This window comes from Mauremys reevesii, linkage group 4 (assembly GCF_016161935.1).
Source record: "Mauremys reevesii isolate NIE-2019 linkage group 4, ASM1616193v1, whole genome shotgun sequence".
NCBI classification, from domain to species: domain Eukaryota; kingdom Metazoa; phylum Chordata; order Testudines; family Geoemydidae; genus Mauremys; species Mauremys reevesii.
In genome coordinates this window covers 110875563-110898921 of record NC_052626.1, presented here as the reverse complement: position 1 = coordinate 110898921, position 23359 = coordinate 110875563, and the positions used below count along the sequence as shown (strand labels likewise).

The 23359-nt window shown below is 45.4% G+C and overlaps 1 protein-coding gene across 7 annotated transcripts in view; it reads left to right on the top strand.

Moving 5' to 3' along the window:
- Positions 1 to 23359, top strand: part of TSPAN4 (tetraspanin 4) — a 645425-nt gene that overhangs the window by 119068 nt on the left and 502998 nt on the right. The gene's annotated exons all lie outside the window — the stretch shown is intronic.

Here is a 23359-nt window from a genome sequence, read left to right as displayed (position 1 = left end):
ACCTGACCGTGGAGCTTGAATACCTTTTTAAAGTAGGGTGAAATAAGTATTTGCAACAGTGCTCCTCTTTTCTGTGAAATGAGATGCCTGCGTCTGATCTGTCATTCCAATCTGGAGAGCTTAATGTATCTATGGTGTGTGTGTATATGTTGGGCACGTATGGGGAGAGTGGTGGTGCTGGAGCCCTGGAATGAGTCTTGTGTATAAGGGCTTGGCTACACTTGAAAGTTGCAGCGCTGGTGGAGGCTTTCCAGCGCTGCAATTAGTAACTGTCCACACCTGCAAGGCACATCCAGCGCTGCAACTCCCTGGCTGCAGCGCTGGCTGTACACCTGGTCTGCTTGGGGTATAACGAGTGCAGCGCTGGTGATCCAGCGCTGCTCGTCAAGTGTGGCCACATACCAGCGCTGTTATTGGCCTCCAGGGTATTAGGAGATATCCCAGAATGCTTTTAAGTAAATTACTCTTTGTTTTGTTATGCAGCCTCTCTTTGTTTTGTTGTGAACTCGGAGCTCCGCGGCGCTCCGGACCACAGGGAGCTGCTTATCTAAAAAACAAACACAGCTCCTGTTTGCTGTGATCAATCTGTACCTGACTGTGAACAATTAAATGAGAAAACCCCCTGCCTGTCTCATTCACAGGGGTTGAGTGTTTGCTTGACGAGGAACAGCGGGGGCAGAGGGGAGAACGGGAGTCCGTTGGATGCAGGCTGTTTGCAGTTAAGATTAAGGGGTTGGGAACATTTTCTGATTTTGCAAGTCAGGAAGCTAACACACAGTGTTGGCTCCAAAAATCCACTCTCTCTCTCTCCCCCGCTCCCTGTCACACTACACCCCACCCCACCCCCCTCTTTTGAAAAGCACGTTGCTGCCACTTGAATGCTGGGATAGCTGCCCATAATGCACTGCTCCCAACAGCGCTGCAAATGCTGCAAATGTGGCCACACTGCAGCGCTGGTAGCTGTCAGTGTGGCCACACACCAGCGCTGTCCCTACACAGCTGCACGACCAGCGCTGTAACTCCCAGCGCTGCAACTTTCAAGTGTAGCCAAGCCCTAAGCATTTGTTTTAAGGAGGACCCGAGAGCCCCACAGACATGAGATGGAATTTTTAATGGTGCTGAGGGAATTTTAATCTAATCTGAATTTCAGTGGGATTTGGGTGCTGAGCCTGCATTGTCCTTGTTGAGTCAGGGCCAAGAGAAGTGAACAATCTGTGTTCAGACTGCTGTTCAGCTTCCCTTATGTAAGTAAATATAATACAACGGACGAGAATGGGAGAATGAACAAGTAGCACTGTTAAAAAGCCAAGAAACTTCAGTTAAAAGGATTTGACATAAGAGCACGGATGCAGTATGTCATGCTAGCCTTCGTTGGTATTGCGAGTACATAAATAATATATGAATTGGGAAATAACAGAAGATAACCCTTGCAAGCTGCTATCATATCCTGCAAAGAGCGAGCGAGCGAGCTTGCAGATTACGTGGTAGATGATGGTGCTGTACCTGCCACAAAGGCAGCATTGAGCAAAAGTGATTACTTTAATTAAAAATAATTAAAACAGCGGCTCAAAGTCAAAGAAAACACAGCTACCCAGCTTGAAGGCTGGGTCCAAATGCCACATGCAGAATGCTAAGCTGCATATTTGAAGTTATAGGAATACTGATCGAGGCTATGGCTGCACATTGTATCAGTGCTGTTCTTCCCCGTCAGCATTACTGGGATTTCTGAGCTCTTTGGACACTGCTGGTTCCTTTTCTTTTGCAAGCTGGAATGTAGATATCACATGAAAAATAGGAATGTTGGAATGTAGGGGTCTGTACAGTGTGCAGCACTTGGAGCTAGCTAGCTGTGCATTGCATTTCCTTTGATTTCGTATTGAACGTAAGTAATTGCTTTATTCACAGAAAGTTTAAAAAGGAGGCTCAGTCTATGCGACTGATGAAACACGCTTCTGAGATCCTCTGCTGTGTACAGAATCTGAGAGTTCACTCTGCCTTTTCAGGAGACAACGGCATCTTGTCATGGATGTTTCCTTTTGTTTCTCCCCATTACTTTCACAGACTGTAGCCTTTGCCTGTAGAGAATTCACTTTATAAGCAGACTTCAGTGTAGATTATGAGCTTAGGCCAGGTGCGCCCCAAGAGGAGAGGCCAAGGGTATGAGTGAGACCGATCCTCTGTTAACTGATAGACCACATCACCTGGGGCAGAGGCTTCCTGACTTTTATGTGGCCAGTTCCTCGGCTCATTTTAATCCGTGTCACGTCACAGGCTTCAGTTTACACAATCTGAGGATCTGGCCCATAACATTTAGCTGCACAGCACTATTTCAAAGAGCATTCAGATTAGATTCTGAGTGTTTTTATTTACAAATAGCCTGAAATGTCAGGGATTAGCACTGTAAACCAGCCGATGGTTTTCACTCCCTGCAAACTAAAATCTTATGGCTGTTTTTTTGACATTGACCTGTATGATTTCTCATGTGGACTGCAACATCAATCTCACATATTCATCTTTGATCTTAAATCTCTCTTCTGAGACTGTATTCAGAATGCCTTCCTCCTTTTGGCCCTTAGATGTACCAGGATTGTTTAGGGATTGGGAGACCCTGCTGTTGTCACCAAAGGCATCTCCATGTGCATCTGTCAAAACTAACTTGGGACAAAGTGTGGCTTTGTGGGAGGTGAACATCAAAGCCTTGTCTACATTACAGCATTTCACCTTTGTACCCCCCTAGTAGGCCTGTAACACACCATCCAAAGTCACTTCCCACCTGGGGAGAGTTCCTCTGGGCAGTTTTCACATACTCCTTAGATGCTTTTGGGAGCAGTGGGTGCTGTACGGGGTTCTCTATTCTGTGTCCCCTTCAGGTTCCCTGATTGTTAACCTTTGAGCTCATTCCATTTCTGTTTTTCTCATTTATTGCCCCACAAATTCTTTTGTGGCCTTGGTTTAATGGTTCCTCCCCCTTTGTTGAGGGTGTGGGCCTATAGTTCTCGGTGGGCCCAAGCCCGACTGCCCCAGTACCCACAATAGATAGCCACCATGCAGAGGTATTCACTTCATTGGGATTGCACTTGCTCTGAGCAAGGCTCACTCGTGCAGCAATCTGCGCTTGTGCAGTGCTAAAGTAGACAGCAGGCATTGCTGTCTCAGCTGTCCCACTTCATTTGGTCTTTTCGCTAATGTAGTGCACTGGTCATTCTTCCATGGATGACTTCCTCTACTCTCTACCAGGACTGCAAAGTCTTCTAAATTCTCCACACAAGTACAAACTGGGCTGCATGCATGCAGTGGTTAGAGTCCTAGCCAGCACTCAGAAGACCCATTTTCAATTCCCTGCTGTGTCCACATACTTCCTATGTGACCTTGATAGGCATGTAGCCTTAGTGTGCCTCAGTACCCCATATGCTAAAAGCATCACCTCTGCCGTGGCTTTCTGCGTTAGCAAACATTGAACCTCCATATATCCGCTGGCATATAGGCACAACACAAGAACTTAAAGATTGTGAAGACTACCCAGAACTTCCCATCTGATAGGTTATGGATAACATATCCCAGCAACTCCTGGAATTGCGAAAACCACTATGGACCACACGTGACCAACTCGTGTGTCTGTATCTGGCATGGGAATGGCAAAGTGTCAGACCTCGTCTACTGCTCCAAACAAGCACATTATTACTGACCCAACAAGCCATCCTCCTGGTTTCAACCTGCCATGTAGACTTTGGACCACGTTGAACTGCATCCAAACAAACCATGGAAGATGCATCTATTTGATGCACAAGTGGAAAATCGAAGACTCCCCTTCGTGCGACTGAGGTGAGAACATCCAAACCATTGAACACATAACACAGTGTCCCAAATATGGTGTCAAGGCTGATTCCCCACTCTGGCACTTTGAGTGCAGAAGATGGAGGCCTGCAAGGATTTAAAAAATTAATACTGGCCACTCCAGGCTTGTATTAAACTCCCAAGGTTAGAGCTTTTCTCTGACTTTGACTTGGTAAATACTGCCACCACCCAAATGCAAAACCCCTTTTGGAACCCAGGAAGGGGCACTTGGGAATTCCTTCCTGTGGGGTACCCTCAGCCCTTTAACTCCTCCCCCCGGGAAGAGCAGAGAAAGAAAACAAAGGCAATTAGCTGTTGCCAACAGCTAATTAAACAACATGTTCACAAACTTCTTAGGACACCAAAAATCCAATCCTGTTCTTAAAAAAAGGGTACATTTTATTAAAAACATAAGAAAGAAAATACATCTGGAACTTAGACTTTTGCTAGATTTTAAAAGAGCAATTTCAAAAATTAAGCACCCAAACTAGCTTTCTTGGGGGTTCAGCTTAAAGGTTACAAGCAAGCAAAATCATCGGGGGTTAGCACAGAGGAGTCCATTAGTATAAGAAATAAACAGAAATAAACCTAATCATGTCTAGCTAAACATTCCTGATCTACTTACACATTTGGGAGTTCCAAATAAATAGTTCTAGGTATGATCTGATGATTTATGATAATACCTGGCTTAAAGCTTCTCATAGCATAACTGCTCCCTGTTCCCCTCTTTCCTGGAGAAACAACAATGGAGAGAAAGGGGAAGTTTTTTCCCCATTTAAAAAAGTTCTAGCCTTCCCATGGTCTCTTTTGGTCAGGTGCCCACTCCTTTCCTTTTACCTGTGGGCTTGTTAACCCTTTACAGGTTAAAAAAAAAAAGTAGAGAACAGCTCCTAACAGGGGGTTTATAGCTAACTGGCTGGCTGGGTGTCCATAAAAAGGAGCTTCCCCCGCTCATTTATCACATATGGATTCAAAGGTGATTGGATGATCTCCAGTGTCACAGAGGAGGCCTTGAAATGGCTTATGGACCTGCAGCTACAGTGATACAACATTGCAGTGCAGATGCCATACGTGTGTGTGTGAGAGAGAGTACTCCATTTGAAAAATGGTGTAATAGCCTGTCATTACTCTCACAGGTGTGTATTAAAGATTTTAAGGCACTTGAATGCTATGACAATGGGTGCCATATAAATACCATAGGTAGGTTGAGTGCATTTCTTCACAAGCATCTATTTCTGTACAATTGCTGTGCGTCAGTGCTGGTTTCCAAAGCTGCTTTTGGATCATAATTAGAAGAAGCCTTCATATGGGCATGCCTCGGGCTGGCCTCCGTGAGGGTGCCTGCCCAGATCTGGGGCAATGAGAACTCCGATACCCTAGATCTGTATTACTTGGCCAGGGCCTAGTAATGGACAATGATGGCCTAGTGTGATTTTCTTGGTTTCTTTGTTTTGTGCCGTCATGCTTATGTATTGCAGCAGGTGTGCGTATTTTATGTTGGCTTTCAGCATGCGTCTCTCTTGTCAAGACATTATTAGGAAGAAATTCACTAACTTGCTGACCGCATTAAAATCTATTCAGTGCCCAACCACTTCACTGCCGAATAACCTTCTTCAAAACAGTCACTTGCCCCAGGTGGGTGGGTGAGTAGAGTTGTGCCAGGGCGATCAATATAAAATTCTCTCTCAGCCCTGAGAAAAGTGATGCATTTTCTCTTTCCTTCCTGATTGCTCAGTCGCTCCAGCAGCCTGCAGTGAAGTGATATATAGCACTGGAGTGGTAACGTTAGCACAGCATTCTCTATCCCTGCTAAATAGAGGACCTACACTTTCCTTTGTCTTTCTCTTGCTCCAAATGTATTTAACAAACCTTCTCTTATTGCCTTTTAAGTCCTTTGGTAGGTGCAACTCAGTTTGTTCCATAGTCTTTCTGATTTTATCCCTATATTCTTGTGCTGCTCTTTTGTACTCCTCCTTATCAATCTGTCCATGTTTCCACTTTTCGTATGATTCTTTTTTGATTTTCAGGTAATTTAAAGAGATCCCAATGGAGCCATACTGGTCTCTTACTATTCTTCCTACCTTTTCGTTGCATTGGGAGAGTTGGCAGTTGAGCTTTTAGTATTGTCACCTTGAAAAAACTGCCAGCACTCACTGACTCCTTTTTCCCTTAGATATTTTCCCCTATGGGACTTTACCTACCTGTTCTGAATTTGTTAAAGTCTGAATTTTTTTTTAAGTCCATTGTCCTTATTCCGCTGGTCTCACCCCTTCCTTTCCTTAGACTCATGAAATATATCATTTCATGGTCCAAATTGCCTTCCCCTTCAGATTTGCAACGAATTCCTCCCTGTTGGTCAGCAGCAAGCTCACCCCTCTCCCCCCCCCCCGCCATCTCCCCCTCACTGGTTACTTCCTCCAGTTTCTGAAATAAGAAGTTGTCCCCAATACATTCCAAGAACTTACTGGAAATTGTGTTTTTCCATATTAGTTTATTTATGTTGTATCATAGTGGGGGGAACTAGCGAGCAAACAAATGGAGGGAAAGGCACCCAAGTCAAATGTAATTAATTTGGTTCTGTACTGGATAGAATAGTGCAAGCAACTCTTCTGCCATTACTCAACTCTTCGCTGCGGTTGGGTGATTGGGCCGGGAGGTTCAGATTTCAAGTATGTTCTCTGGGATTTGGCAAGTGAACAGGTCAGCTGCATTATGCAGGGGACCAGGCCGATTGAAGAAATGTATTTGGCTCCAGGTTGCAAAGAAAAAAAGTCTCACTTTGGATTCCAGCCCAGGGAGACCTGTATGACTGATCGCCCCTCCCTCGGTGTCAGCAGCTGTTGCTGTCAGGGAGAAACGTGACTTACGTCTGTGCTATGGGTGAGATTGTGTGCATTTTGGGGGCATTCCAGGAGAGAACATGGTTTGTCTGTTCCACAAACAAAGAAGTGGAGGCAGAGGGAATGAACCACAAAGAATGATGTGTTCCCCTTTGCAGGTTAGTCTTAGTAACTTTGTTGTTGGTTTGGGGAACATAATAAGGGGAATGATTGAAAGGTTCATATGTATAGGAATGTAGAAGCTGGCAGATTGGCTCAGACTCATGGTCCATCCAGTCCAGTGTTTTTTGTCTCTGACAGGAGCCATTATCAGCTGCTTCAGAGCAGGAAGGTGCAAGAAACCAGGGGCGGCTCTAGGAGGGCGGCAGGCGGCTCCGGTGGACCACCGGAGCCGCGGGACCAGCGGACCCTCCACAGGCATGCCTGTGGGAGGTCCACCGGAGCCGCCTGCCGCCCTCCCGCGGCACGCCGCCCCAAGCACGCACTTGGCGCACTGGGGTCTGGAGCCAGCCCTGCAAGAAACCCTGAGATTATAGAATAACTTGCCCACAGGGAATCTTTCTTCCTATTGAATGTTTCTGAAATGTTTTTAAAAACTGAACAGGGAAGCACTGTAGAGATTCAGTGGTCAGATTAATCACATTACTCTTTCAAACGGTTTAGTCAAAGCTTTGCCTTGTTAGAGGCAAAAATCTGAATTATTCTTAGCTTTTTAATACCCAAACACACTTCCCTTCTGGGAGGTGAGTGGGACCATGAGGCAGGAAGGGCGGAATAGAAATGGGTTCAGTAAACCAGTTTGGAGATTATCAGCACATAAATCTTAGACGACAGCCCCATGTGCAGCAGAACTTGTGTGTCCTCATTGGCTTTCCAAGGAGGGGAAGCTTTGAGTGCAGAGAGGCTTTCTGAGGTGCTAAAATGGTTAGAGTAAACCTCTGCTTGCTGCTGAGATCAGAGCAGGGCTGATCTCAGCTTGCTTTGGTTTGCTTGCTGCCTCCATTAGCACCTGTTCAGTTCTTTCCGTGAATGTCCGGATGTATCCCGGTGAGTGTTTGCTCTGTCTTTGTGTGATGCAGGGGCTAACCATGCCTTGCTGGGGGGACCCCAGCTCCACAAGGGCACATCGTATTGTAGGATGCAGGAGGTTAAAGGACTGATGCAGGAAGGATGTTTATTATTTGTAGTGTAATAATGAACAGAGGTCATAGCTGAGGTCCCCATTGTGCTAAGCACTCCACACACACCTAGTAAGGGACAGTCTCTGTCCTAAATGGACAAAGTGTGGGAGGGGAAATTGAGGCACAGAGAGGTCAGGTGACTTGCCCAAGGTCGCACATCAGGATAGTGGCAGAGTGGGGAATGGACTCTGATTCTTTTGAGTCCCAGCCCGGTGCACTATCTGCCAGGCCACATTTCCTACCTTTTAAAATATACTTTAGGTTTTCAGAGAACTAGCATGTCAAGAAATTGCCCTCTGACCCAGAGAGAACAAGGAGGACTCCCATAGCCTTCCCACTCAGTGTGTGCACACAGCTTTAGTTATCATTACTAGAAATTGCATGTGCATATTGGGCTTAATCTAAAGCCCTCTGAAGTCAATAGAGAGACTCCCATTGATTCCAATGGGCTTTGGAACGGGCTTGTAGAAGGGAGAATGAACCCTTTAGAATTAATCCAGAATTAAACACCCAGTGCTGATGGTCCTGTGCAGAATTCTCCTGACATTTTGTTTGCCAAATCTTGCCACTCACTCCAGATCGGATTCTTTGCTTGATACTTATTAAAATTTCTCCTGCCTGGAAACGGGAACTGCAGAAGCTTTGATAAATGGATTTGATAGGTTTTTATTGTTTCACTGGAGCCTCAAACTACTGCTGCATCCTTTGAAATGCTGTGTGTAGCTTCTTAGAGCAACACCCCCTGCAAATCTCATCTCTAAGCAAACTTAATAAATACAGAACATCCCTGCACTCAGTAAAATCCCTGTACTCACAAATATTCTTTCTGTTCTGTTGTCAGCTAACAAGTTCATAGATTTTTAATGCCAGGTGGTACCATTTAGATTGACCTCTTGCATAACATGGGCCACAGAACTTCACCCAGCTATTCCTGAGTCAAGCCCACTACTTCTGGCTGAGCTAGAGTGCATTATTTAGACAGACATATCCTGTCTTGCTTTAAAGATTCCAAGTGATGGAGAATCTCCCTCAACCCCAGGAAAGTTGTTCCAATGGTTGATTGCCCCTTGCTGTTAAAAATGTGTGCCTTTGTTTCTTGTCTGAATTTATCTATTTTAGCTTCGAGCCATTGGATTGTGTTATGCCCTTGTTTTCTGATATCAGAAAGCTTTTTAACCTAGCAGTCTTCTCCCCATTTAGTACTCATGAGTTAGCAGAGCACACAAAACAACTACTACGCCTGTGGCCAAGATCTTTGAATGTGACTAGTGATTTTAGGGGCCCGGCTTGAGACACCTTGAAGGGGCCTGGCTTTCACAAAGTTCTGCCCTCTGAAAATCAGGCCCCTTTATGGTGTATTAAGCCGGCCATCCAAAATTAATAATCCCAGCTGAAAATCTTTCCCTCCACCCTGAGAAGATGCTGGCGCACTGTACCAACAGTAATTATACAAAGAGTAGTATGTATAGTTCATAATTAATGACCTCCTCTCACCGAGTTCCTCTGGTTTGTGTGAAGAAGTTAAACTGCTTGTAAGCTTCTAGCCCCCACAGGGTCTCTGGATCCCTCATCCTTTGGAAAACCCCTTGTGTGATATGCTTGACTTCTTGCCAGTGATGTCAGTCTGTCAGTCATCCACATTCCCTAAGCCCTTGTGCGTAAAGAAGGTTTTAAGGAATTCTCCCACTGTTGGTCTAGTAGCAGTGCAGGTTCACCAGTGCTAGGGAGTGAGGAGAGGCACTTGTGATTTGGGCTGTGGCCTGGGATGCCAGAGATCTGGGTTCAATTCCTAGCTTTGTCACAAGCTTCCTGTGTGACCTTGAGCAAGTCATTTAATCTCTCGGTGCCTGTCTGTAAAGCGTGGCTAGTGATACCTCTCTTCTTGTCTATTTAGATTATAAGATCTCAGAGACAGTCCCTTACTTTGTGTATGTACAGGGCCTAGCACAATGGGGTCTTGGTCCTGGTTGGAACCTCTAGGCCTGCGTTTCTCAAATGCGGCCACCAGGGGCTTTTCTTATGGCCACAGCCTCCTGGACTGTTATGGGGGGGAGGAGAGCAAAGTAGTGGCCCCTTCCCCTCCCTAGTGCTCCTGGATACACCACCTTGGTGTTGGTTGCTAGGGCTGCCAGCAGGGGTCCCCCTTCCCTTCCCCCCCATCCCTCGAGACACCTGGGACACAAGGCTGGAGAAGCAGGCAGCCGGTGAGTTCCCCACCTTCCCAGGAGTGGTTTGGACTTCAGCCCTGAGGTTGCAGGGGGGCAGGCTCTGGCTGCAGGGCTTTGGGCTCCAGCCCCAGCTCCTGGCTGTGCAGCTTCGGGCTATGTTCTCCGGCCACGGGGCTTCAGGCTGCAGACCCCTGCTGCCTCCCTCGGCCCTCCTCCCTCCCCTCCCATCCAGGGCTTAATTTGTCCCCAGGCTTGCCGGGGCTGAGTAAGTCTGCTGGGAAAAGTGATATAGTACTTGCATGTTGGTTAATAGCACTTTTCACAACAGGCTTATTAGCTAGCAGTAAATAAAAATTACAATGATTTGGACATGTCTGTGCAAATTTATTTTTTCCCTAAAGCTAATTAAGTATTTTAGGGAAAAGTGTGAGAGTGGCCACCAGCAAGAGTTGGTGGCCGCACCCTGAGGCCACCAAAAAATGTGTCCTGAGAACCCCTGCTCTAGGCTCTGTTGTAAGACCAATAACACTGGGTATGCTAGTACTGATTGGCTGCTGACATATACCAATAATAAAAATAAAAACACTGGTGGCCTGTCAACCAGCACTCGTGCTAGATGGCTGCCTATCCAACCAGTACTCTCTAATTGTTTCCTTGTGCTCCCCCTGCCTCTTGTATCTCATTTGTTGTCTCTTGTCTTAGCCTTAGATTGGAAGCTCTTTGAGGCAGAAACTGTCTTATTGTCCTGTGTTTATACAGAGCCTAGCACAATGGGGTCCTGGTCCATGACTGGGGCTGCTAGGCACAGCCACAATACAAATAATAGACGAACAATGAGAGACATTTTAAAAATTATTAGCGTAATGCACCTTAACTGTTGAAAAAACAATGTGGATGAGCTGCCTCAAGATTTCAACTCAAAACACGTAGCTAGAAAACAAATTGTTCTTTTCTTCTCCCTCTATTAAAGCTCTAATCCAGGGCTAAATGCTTTTGCCAAATTGCTTTTACAGGAATTTAACTTCCATGCTCATAATTTCATTCAGATTAATTAAAAAATACCCCTCCAAGTTAGTTTGACTGAGGAAGATTTTTATCAGATCTGTTTTAACAAAGGCACAGATCTTTACATTTAATCTTATTTATTTAGCTTTAATAAAAATGGCACCCATCCATATGCTCTGTGCACCCTGGGTATCATTTAAAATATGTCCTAACTGCAGCAATTAAACTAACCTACCACAAACCTGCCTGATCTTGAATAATTCTCCACCTCTGTAATTACAGTTCCCTTCACCTCACTCATTATCAAAGGTGCGTGTGTGTAAAGGATGAACATCTGCTTTAAATGTCTAGTTTTTCTGCTGTATGAAACGCCTCGTGTGTAGCATAGCCAAGCTGACATTCCTGTTGCTTTCATTGCACTGACCCCTTTCAAACTTTGTTGTAGCCCCTCAGAAAAGCCTGACTAGATTTTTTTTAAAAGTATTTATTTATTTTACAATTATTTATTTATATTTTTTTACAATGAGGAAAGTTGGGAGTTTCTGTTGCCCTCTCCCATCGTTTATTTTGCACCAGACACTAAGCATAGAAAGTTATGGCTGAAAAGGCGAATGCTTGAAACAGGGTTTCTACAGTAGAAACTGTTTTCCAGTCTTACTATGGCATTGGTGCTCCTAGGGTCCTGTGAGGGTGGTCTCAGAGCATTAAGGAACTACCTTTCAAATCCTGCTCTTAAGTGACATCCACTGTGAGGTGAAAGAATGGCCGATGGCCGGTTCCTAAGGAGTTTAAAGGTTAGCACTAATAGCAGCATATTGAACCTGTGTGAGGGCCAACAAATGTCCTCGTATTCAGAGGTGCCCTGATTGTATTCCATTATTATTTATATTTTGGCAACATTTGGGGGGGCCCATGTCATGGATCAGGGCCCCACTGTGCTAGGTGCTGTACCAATTCAGAACAAAAAGACAGTCTCTGCTCCAAATAGCTTACAGTCTAATCAGGCCAGATTCACTGCTGGCGTAAGTAGGCACAGTTATTACTGCAAACAGTTGCACGTGCTTACTTCAGCCAAGGATCTGACCCGTCAAGTTGTATATTATTCGGATTTATTTTGTGCTGTTTTTTTTTTTAAACTTAACACACTATGTTGAATTAGTAAATTGATACTTGCGTCCTTTTTCTTCCTCCTCGGGTGAGGCTGTGTTCTAGGAGTTCTGTCCACGCACTGGGAGCCAGGAGATGGTTCTGCCAACGTGAATTGACAAGCTCTGATTTTTGGAGCAGCAAAATCGATGAGAATCTTAATAGCACTTGGTTGCAGTTTTTCAAAGCTATGACCAGCAGCAGAAGCACTGGAGCTGCCAAGCTGCAGACTCAAAAAGACAGCCTGGCATCTATCTGCATTTGGCCCCTATTTGGAAGGTTTTCTTTACGGCTGTAAAGGCTAACTCTTAATTTAACTGGACGTATACATTTAGCAGAAATCGTGCTAGGCTCCACCCTCGCCAGTGAAAGTTTTCATTCATGCTGGATGAATAGGCGAGTGAATTTTTCAAGATCTAGTTCTACCTTTTAAGCTCCACACTGTATGCTATTATCACTAGAGACTAGGTGCTCTTATAGTTCTAACTGTTAATCTCAGCTAATTATGAGTTACTGGTTCAGATTAGTCTCTGGGTGTTCTACTTCCAAGAACTGAATTTTCCTCCTTTATTTTTTTCCTGCTCTTATTCTCCATTCTGTATTTGGGGAGTGGAAATTTCTCCACCAAGACAACAATGTTGGCCTTCAGAAACCTTCTGTTATCTATACAAACTTTTTTTTTTTTTTTTGCTGTATCTTTCCAGCAGTGTCAGCCTATCACTTATCCATCTGAGTCCTAGATTAACTTCAGAAATCCAAAGAATGTCTTGTATGGAAGTGCAAGGCACATTTCTCTGTCCAATAAATCAGTATTATAGTCCTCTGGGGACAGAACAAGAGGTATTCTAATAGAGTCCACACACTCAGGTCCAATTTCACAAAAACTACATTTCCAAGGAAAAAGTATAAATCTTCTGCTTTGCAAGGGGGAGAACTAATAACAGATTTCAGAGCCCTTGTTGTTTTTTTCCATTTGTGTGGTTCCCTCCCCCCAATTCTACCTTATATTACTTAATTTCTTTTATAGCAAGGGTAGCTCCTTTTATTTTTCTGCATGGAACAAATTTGTATTCAGGAGGATCTTTTGCCTGTGTCAAGCCAATATTTTGTTCCTTTTGTAATACTAACCTTCTTGGAACTTGGTAGGTAATATTTCTCTTTGTTTTATTGAAATGATGTTGGTACATTGTACCCCCCCGTAATTTTGGCTAGTTTTGCATTTTATGCTTTGTATCCATAACTGATGTATACATTTTGCTGAGTGACAGAACACACACAAATAGGAAAGTGAAGGTCAACCCAGAGGGCACAAAGGAAGCGACAGTAAGGAAACCACTGATTCTCAGTTTGTTCTGGTTTATTTTAGGTCTTGTCTACAAAATACAATGTACTGTGTTTGTGCCTCAGGCTTCCTGTGATCTGGGGATGACCAAGTTTGAACACAGCTTCATCTATTCAGGTTTGCTTGAATGGAACTAAAGCATGTTAGAGGCAGTATGGTCCAGCGGATAGGGCAGTGGGCTGGGACTTGGGAGACCTGGTTCTGTCATTGGCTTGGTGTATGACTTTAAGCAAGTCATTCTGCCTCTGTGCCTGCTTCCCTGCCCATCTCTCTTGTATTTGGACTGTAAACTCTTCGGGGCAGAGACTTTCACAATGTGTCTGTACAGAACATACATTAGAACATAAGAATGGCCATACTGGGTTAGACCACAGTGGTCTATCTAGCCCAACAATGCCATCTTCCTATAGTGGTCAATGCCAGGTGCTTCAGTGGGAATGAACAGAACAGGGATATTAATGAGTGATCTATCCCTTGTTGACCAGTCCCAGCTTCTGGCAGTCAGAGGTTTAGGGACACTCAGAGCATGGGGTTTCATCCCTCACCATCTTGGGTAATAGTCATTGATGGACTCGATCCTCCATGAACTTATCTAGTTCTTTTTTGTACACTGGAGTACAATAATGCAATGGGTCCTGATCTTGATTGGGGCCTTAAGGTGTGATTGTTGTTTATGTACTTGTATGTGTTATAACCATATTAAAGCACCAGTGCTGGAGTCCTCTTTGCTTAACATAGTTATATTATTTTTGTTTCATTCATGCAGGCAGGACCAAACCTTGTTGTGACACATATGCATTCCATATGTTTTATGGAAATATGCTTATGAGTGTGAATATGATGTAATCAGAATATGCTTTATGCAAAAGGTCTCTTGTAAGGTATCATAACAAAGGTTACAATCTACTGAATATATTCCTCCTATTTGTAAGCATGCATCATTCCTGTATCTGAAACTAGAAACATGAAGTATAACTCTGAGGTCCTATTGTAATTATGCAAAGTGTGGGCCATGTGACAAAGTTCCTCTCTACCTTGGTGGGTCCTGTGCTTATTGGCGGATTTGCTCGCCTCAGAGATTCACCATGTGGGTCAGGAAACAGCCCAGAGACCTTCCCCTCTGGTAGAAGCCACAGTCCAGGTCAGTTCCTCCTGTGTCTGATCAGGAGTTGGGAGGTTTGGGGGGAACCCGGCCCCGCCCTCTACTCTGGGTTCCAGCCCAAGGCCCTGTGGATCGCAGCTGTCTATAGTACCTCCTGATACAGCTGTGCAACAGCTACAACTCCCTGGGCTACTTCCGCATGGCCTCCTCCAAACACCTTCTTTATCCTCACCACAGGACCTTTCTCCTGATGTCTGATAATGCTTGTAGTCCTCAGTCTTCCAGCAATATGTCTTCTCACTCTCAGCTCCTAGTGCCTCTTGCTCCCAGCTCCTCGCATGCACGCTACAAACTGAAGTGAGGTCCTTTTTAACTCAGGTGCCCTGATTAGCCAGCCTATCCTAATTGATTCTAGAAGTTTCTTCTTAATTGGCTCCAGGTGTCCTAATTAGCCTGCCTGCCTTAGTTGGCTCCAGCAAGTTCCTGCTTGTTCTGGAACTGCCCCTGTTACCTTACCCAGGGAAAAGGGATCTGCTTAATCTGGGACTAATATATCTGCCTTCTAACACTCTCCTGTAGCCATCTGGCCTGACCCTGTCACAGCCATTAATGGTGGTTTAGAATCTTGATGGCTCCCATTGACTAGGACAATTGGTGGCAAATGGTTTTTTTTACCTGCAAGCCTTCCTGTGTACGTGTGGGCCAGCCCATGGGGAATGGAGATGAAGTCTTACAGCGGCATGTGACTGTCACCTAATAATTTTTTTTTTTTTTGCTAATTTCACTGGGCAGAGTATAAGCAGCAACAGCAGATACATTACTTCTCTTCTTTCAGAAGCAGAGGATCAGGTCTTTATTTTATTGCTGCTCCTAGCAGTAAGAGCAGCAAACATAGTGACACCTACATGAAAATTAGAGCTAGTCAAAAATTGGCTCCCTGCCCCAACCCCTCATGGAAAATTTGAATTAAAATGAAAAAAATCATTTTCTGCAGAAAAAATTGATTTTTCTTTTTGTGGAATTTGAATACTGAGAAATTTCAGCCAAAACCCAAGGTAGTTTGATTTGGAAATTCTGTCACAGTGCCTCATGGGAGTTGTAGTTTGGGTGCATCATGCTGTCATTTTCCATTATAACTTGGGTTTTCTGGTTGGGCTATGTCTTCTGTGATGCACTGTGGTCTCCTCTGTTGGAGAGTGGTGGCAGTGCATTATGGGAGTCCCTGGACATTATGTATCATAGAAGACATAGTCCAGCTGGGAAGCCCAGCCTGTAGAGAACTTGTGGCATGAGGCATCTGAACTACAACGCTCATGGGGCACTATGGTGGCATTTCTAAATTGAAATATTTTGGGTTTTGAATGTTCAGTTTTTCAACAAAATTGATTTTTTTCTCAAAAAGCAGCCCTTTTTTGAAAACATTTTGTGTCAAAAACCTACTTTTCTATAGGAGTGCAGTTTTGTTGGAAAATGTTCAGCCTGCCCTAACGAAACATCCTCTTCCCTGAAACAGCTCTGCCTTCATTCTGTCTCCTGTTTGTTTTCCAGACAGGAGTGGGAGAAGGCAGCTGACCTGGCACGCATGAAACTTCCCTTGCTTGGTGGTGGTGTATGCTCCAGAGCCAATGAGATTTTTAATTAGTGGGGATTAGTGGGAATCAGGGCCCAGTTGAGAGGCTGCCAGGATGACTGCATTTCACTAGATCCATAAAGTTAAGGGGTTCAATAAGGGCTTACAAGGGGATTTTGGGGGAGGAGAGTGGCAGTGACCTCTGAGTTGGAACTCCTTTCCTTTCGTAGTTAGGGAATAGGAAAGGTTTTGTTCCCTAAACTTTTTGAATCTATCAGCGCACCTCAGTTATGAGCCACTTTCAACACCACTTGCTTCCTGGCTCTGAGGCTGTGCAAGAGGAGGTGCTGAATCTTAGTTGTTTACATTTTGTGATGTTTTTACTTATTTGCATCCTAATTAGATTGAATTTGCTCTTAAATAAGAGGCACATGAGGCTGGGGGATGCTGGCAGCGCAAGTACTCTAGGTCTAGAATACTATGATGAAGTCATCAAACTTGTGACCCAAGTCAGAATTTTTACCAAGTTCTCTGAAAGCTAGCGGCCAGTTCAGTAACATACTGGGCCTATGAAGACAAGATGCTTAAAAATAAAGGTAATATAAATCTGTCACTCTTCTGATTACAGCAACTGGCTCCAAGCCTCAGTATAGGACATTGAGTTCAGGGATAGAGAGAAAATGACAATTCTAATCTGCATTTCTCACCAGAAAGAGCAGCATCCTAGTACTTGGGTTGTGACTGGCTCACATTTCATTCACCTCAAGAGGCTTAAACAAGGTTCGCTGCAACTGATCAGGATTCAGGCAACCTCGCACGCTGTCAGGCATATCGATCCTCTGAGACAGAGCAGTGCAGTGGTCCAAGGAGATGGGGACCTGGAAAAGTTAATTTTGGAAGAGGTTTTAATGAAATAGGGTGGGGGAAAAGGAAATGGAAGAGGAGACTGGCAGCAACATGTCACCAAGCCCTGAGAAGGGGGAGGAAGAATAAATCTAAACATGACCAGCAAAAGAATCTGCTTCATGAGCAAATTCCATTTAAATGTAAATTACTAAAAGTGATTTTTTTAAAGTAGAACTTTTAGCAGCGTGGTGCAGGAAGGCAGAAGTATTTTTCCTCTGGTTTAAATATGCGACATAGACAGCTGTAGATAGCTGTAAGTCTTCTTGCCCCTCCACTTCCGTACACCTACTTCTTTCCTGTGGGCTCCTCAGAGCTATTCCCTGCAGCAGTGCCTCCAGGTGGTGACAGCTAGGATGTTTGCGTCAGTCACCAGAGCCCTGCTGATGTCAATTAGCATCCAAATGACTGGCACGTACCATCTTGGTAATATTCAGTCTGTGCTTCCCGCCAGGGGACTAGCCTCTAAGAACGCATCTCATCCCCTCTGACCTGCATCAACCCTGTAAGCCTAGTAAAAATCTGACAGGGAACCAAAAAAATTAAAATAAATAAATAAATTTCATTCCCTTTCCTGAGGCTCAGTATTTTCTGCAAAGAGCAAATACAGAATCATTTCCCTTAAGCTGGAAAATGAAAAGCACTGAACTGTGGGGGGTGAGAGCTCCGCTGAATAGTTTTGGTGATAGATAATGAAGACTCAGGGCCAGATCCTCAGCTGGCATTAATCAGTGTAGCTTCATTGACTTCCACGGAGCTATGCTGAATTATACTAGCTGAGGATCTCACCCCACTGCATTAACCTCTTAGGATGCTGGTCAAAATCCAGACCAAGTTGGTGGCATTTTAGTTTCTGCCATCTGTTTTTGGGTGCGCAATGAGTTTGGTCTCAATCCATTTCCTAGTGGGAAGCATCACTCGTTGGCATTCTTGGATCAGCCAGGAATTGAACTGGCGTGGAGACTGAAATATTCTTCTACCTGTCAGAGATCCCCATCACAGCTGTAGGTTGGGTACATTGGTGAGGAGGCATGGGGAGGCTTTCACAGCCGCTTGTGTGTTCAGTGAATACAGAGGATCTCTGCTTCCAGGGTTGTAAATCCATTAGTCAGGCAGTGGTAAAATTCTCATCCCTGCTGAACTGGAGAAGGAAAGCTGGACTTCAGCTATTCCCCAGTTGAAACCATGCCAATGTTTTTTTCTAATGACAGGAGAGGGGCAGTTTCACAAAGCAGCTGACAGTCAAATCCCATCTTTTACTCCTAAAAGGCAGCACCTTCCCTTGTGAACGAGTCATTGATGTGTAACCCTGCCTTGCGCCTGACTCCATAAGCCACTTATAAAAGTTCTCATGGTGTCTCTGGTCTCAGTCTGGTCGTCAGGTGCCACGTAATAACTGACCAAACTCATTGGACACTCTCACTGGCCAGTTCAGCAAAGAGGCCAAGGAATTAATGGATCTGGGGGACAGAACCCATCTGTTCTTCCAGATCAGTTCAAGATACAGCAGATGGCATTGTGCAGGGAGCCTGGGGATTAACAGAGGAGTTTGGTCTCCAGAGCGGTCAAGGTGGCACCTTTCACTGGCACTACATTAACATTAAAATATGTATTATTTAAAAGGACACTATCAGGTTATTTAGGCTAAAAATATTCTCTTTCTTGGAAGGGAAGGGAAATCCCAAGAATTAAACCTGGAGACTGAGCGAGTAAGAGATTTTTTTTTAAAGGTGTTAAAACTTTTTTTTTTTTAAGGATGATCTGAATTTCAAGTAAAAACCTGGGAGGCTTTGGCTATTAAATGTATATACTGTGTTTCTCATAGACAGTATGCACCACAGAGATGTGTTGATAGTACTGTGAGAACTTTTGTTCCCTGACTTGTTGTGTGTCTTTAAATTTGCCATTTTAATGTTGCAGTAACACCGTGATTGCCTTTTTAATTATTTGTTTTGATGTGATCTTTTATGATGACATAAAACACTGGCGGTAATGAAAATTGTGGGTAAGGTTCTGGCTGGAGTATTCTGGTTCACAAGTTGGCTAGAGAAGCATGTGTGTTTCTCTCATGGCTTTTGAAGCAAACCTTTTCTCCCTTATAGCCAGTGGTGAGTTGGAGCAGGTTCCCAAGAACCGGTTGCTAAAATTAGACCTCCATGGAGAACCGGTTGTTAAAGGGCCAGAGGGTGGGCAAAGAACTCCGGTCCGCGGGCCGGACCATCCTGTTGCTCCCAGGATTCCCAGCTGGGAAGGCTGAGGCTCCCCCGGCCCTTCCCCCGCTGCAGCCGCCGGCATCAGCTGGGCAGCTCAGCTGAGCTCCAGAGTTGCTTTGAGCTGCCAGCAAGGTAAGGGGGGAGGGGGCTGCAAGCTCTAGGGCTGCTGGGGGGGCAAGTGGGGCAATTTGCCCCAGGCCCTACAGGGGCCTCCAGCCCCACAAGTATGTCTCCGCCTGCCCCGGCCCCTCCCCTGCTCCCCCCCCCTTAAATCAGAACTTTTTATAGGGAACCGGTTGTTAAAGTTTTGGCAGCTCATCACTGCTTATAGCTTTTTGGTTTTGTGTGTATGACATTTCACTGCTTGTTGAGTTGCCAACCCCGAACATTAAAAACTCACGAGTCAGGCCCCGCCCCCTCCAAAAATCATGATATAGTTTACAAATAATCATAGAATCTCAGGGTTGGAAGGGACCTCAGGAGGTCATCTAGTCCAACCCCCTGCTCAAAGCAGGACCAAACCCAACTAAATCATCCCAGCCAGGGCTTTGTCAAGCCTGACCTTAAAAACCTCTAAGGAAGGAGATTCCACCACCTCCCTAGGTAACCCGTTCCAGTGCTTCACCACCCTGCTAGTGAAAAAGGTTTTCCTAATGTCCAACCTAAACCTCCCCCTCTGCAACTCGAGACCATTACTCCTTGTTCTGTCATCTGATACCACTGAGAACAGTCTAGATCCATCCTCTTTGGAACCCCCTTTCAGGTAGTTGAAAGCAGCTATCAAATCCCCCCTCATTCTTCTCTTCTGCAGGCTAAACAATCTCAGTTCCCTCAGCCTCTCCTCATAAGTCGTGTGCTCCAGCCCCCTAATCATTTTTGTTGCCCTCCGCTGGACTCTCTCCAATTTATCCACATGCTTCTTGTAGTGTGGGGCCCAAAACTGGACACAGTACTCCAAATGAGGCCTCAACAGTGCTGAATAGAGGGGAATGATCACATCCCTCAATCTGCTGGAAATGCCCCTACTTATGCAACCCAAAATACCATTAGCCTTCTTGGCAACAAGGGCACACTGTTGACTCGTATTCAGCTTTTCGTCCACCGTAACACCTAGGTCCTTTTCTGCAGAACTGCTGCCCAGCCATTCGGTCCCTAGTCTGTAGCAGCGCATGGGATTCTTCCGTCCTAAGTGCAGGACTCTGCACTTGTCCTTGTTGAACCTCATCAGATTTCTTTTGGCCCAATCCTCTAATTTGTCTAGGTCCCTCTGTATCCTATCCCTACCCTCCAGCGTATCAACCACTCCTCCCAGTTTAGTGTCATCTGCAAACTTGCTAAGGGTGCAGTCCACACCATCCTCCAGATCGTTAATGAAGATATTGAACAAAACCGGCCCCAGCACCGACCCTTGGGGCACTCCACTTGATACTGGCTGCCAACTAGACATGGAACCATTGATCACTACCCGTTGAGCCTGACCATCTAGCCAGTTTTCCATCCACCTTACCGTTCATTCATCCAGCCCATACTTCTTTAACTTGCTGGCAAGAATACTGTGGGAGACTGTATCAAAAGCTTTGCTAAAGTCCAGAAATAGCACATCCACTGCTTTCCCCTCATCCACAGAGCCGGTTATCTCATCATAGAAGGCAATTAGGTTAGTCAGGCATGACTTGCCCTTGGTGAATCCATGCTGACTGTTCCTGATCACTTTCCCCTCTTTTAAGTGGTTCAGAATTGATTCCTTGACGACCTGTTCCATGATTTTTCCAGGGACTGAGGTGAGACTGACTGGCCTGTAGTTCCCTGGATCTTCCTTCTTCCCTTTTTTAAAGATGGCCACTACATTAGCTTTTTTCCAGTCATCCGGGACCTCCCCCGATTGCCATGATTTTTCAAAGATAATGGCCAATGGCTCTGCAACCTCATCGGCCAACTCCTTTAGCACCCTCGGATGCAGTGCATCCGGCCCCATGGACTTGTGCTCATCCAGCTTTTCTAAATAGTCCCGAACTACTTCTTTCTCCACAGAGAGCTGGTCACCTCCTCCCCATACCGTGCTGCAGAGTGCAGCTGTCTGGGATCTGACCTTGTCTGTGAAGACAGAGACAAAAAAAGCATTGAGTACACTAGCTTTCTCCACATCCTCTGTCACTAGGTTCCCTCCCTCATTCAGCAAAGGGCCCACACTTTCCTTGACTTTCTTCTTGTTACTAACATACCTGAAGAAACCCTTATTGTTACTCCTAACATCTCCGGCTAGCTGCAACTCCAAGTGTGATTTGGCCTTCCTAATTTCACTCCTGCATGCCTGAGCAATACTTTTATACTCCTCCCTGGTTATTTGTCCAATCTTCCACTTCTTGTAAGCTGTTTTTTTGTGTTTAAGACGAGCAAGGATTTCACTGTTAAGCCAAGCTGGTCGCCTGCCATATTTACTTTTCTTCCTACACATCGGGATGGTTTGTTCCTGCAACCTCAATAAGGATTCTTTAAAATACAGCCAGCTTTCCTCGACTCCTTTCCCCGTCATGTTATTCTCCCAGGGGACCTTGCCCATCAGTTCCCTGAGGGAGTCGAAGTCTGCTTTTCTGAAGTCCAGGATCTCTGTTCTACTGCTCTCCTTTCTTCCTTGTGTCAGGATCCTGAACTCGACCATCTCATGGTCACTGCCTCCCAGGTTCCCATCCACTATTGCTTCCTCTACTATTTCTTCCCTGTTTGTGAGCAGCAGGTCAAGAAGAGCTTTCCCCCTAGTTGGTTCCTCCAGCACTTGCACCAGGAAATTGTCCCCTACACTTTCCAGAAACTTCCTGGATTGTCTGTGCACTGCTGTATTGCTCTCCCAGCAGATATCGGGGTGATTAAAGTCACCCATGAGAACCAGGGCCTCTGATCTAGCAACTTCTGTTAGTTGCTGGAAGAAAGCCTCGTCCACCTCATCCCCCTGGTCTGGTGGTCTGTAGCAGACTCCCACCACGACATTACCCTTGTTGTTCATACTTCTAAATTTAATCCAGAGACTTTCAGGTTTTTCTGCAGTTTCATACTGGAGCTCTGAGCAGTCATACTGCTCTCTTACATACAACACAACTCCCCCACCTTTTCTGCCCTGCCTGTCCTTCCTGAACAGTTTATATCCATCCATGACAGTACTCCAATCATGTGAGTTATCCCACCAAGTCTCTGTTATTCCAATTACATCATAATTCCTTGACTGTGCCAGGACTTCTAGTTCTCCCTGCTTGTTCCCCAGGCTTCTTGCATTTGTGTATAGGCATGTAAGATAACTCACTGATTGTCCTGGTGTCCCAGTATGGGGCTGGAGCCCTCCCCTCTTGCACTCACCTACTTGTGCTTTCTCCCGATATCCCACTTCCCCACTTACCTCGGGGCTTTGGTCTCCTTCCCCCGGTGAACCTAGTTTAAAGCCCTCCTCACTAGGTTAGCCAGCCTGCTTGCAAAGATGCTCTTCCCTTTCTTTGTGAGATAGAGCCCGTCTCTGCCTAGCAATCCTTCTTCTTGGAAGACCATCCCATGGTCAAAGAATCCAAATCCTTCTCTCCGACACCATCTGCGTAGCCATTCGTTGATTTCCACGATTCGACGGTCTCTACCCTGACCTTTTCCTGCCACAGGGAGGATAGACAAGAACACCACTTGTGCCTCAAACTCCTTTATCCTTCTTCCCAGAGCCACGTAGTCTGCAGTGATACGCTCAAGGTCATTCTTGGCAGTATCATTGGTGCCCACGTGGAGAAGCAGGAAGGGGTAGCGATCTGAGGGCTTGATGAGTCTCGGCAGTCTCTCCGTCACATCATGAATCGTAGCCCCAAGCAGCACACCTCTCGGTTTTCCCGGTCAGGGCGGCAGATAGATGACTCAGTCCCCCTGAGGAGAGAGTCCCCGACCACCACCACCCTCCTCCTCTTGGGAGTGGTGGTCGTGGAACCCCCATCCCTAGGACGGTGCATCTCATGCCTTCCAATCCGTGGAGTCTCCTTCTGCTCTATTCCCTCAGATGTATCATCCACTCCACTCTCTGCACTAGTACC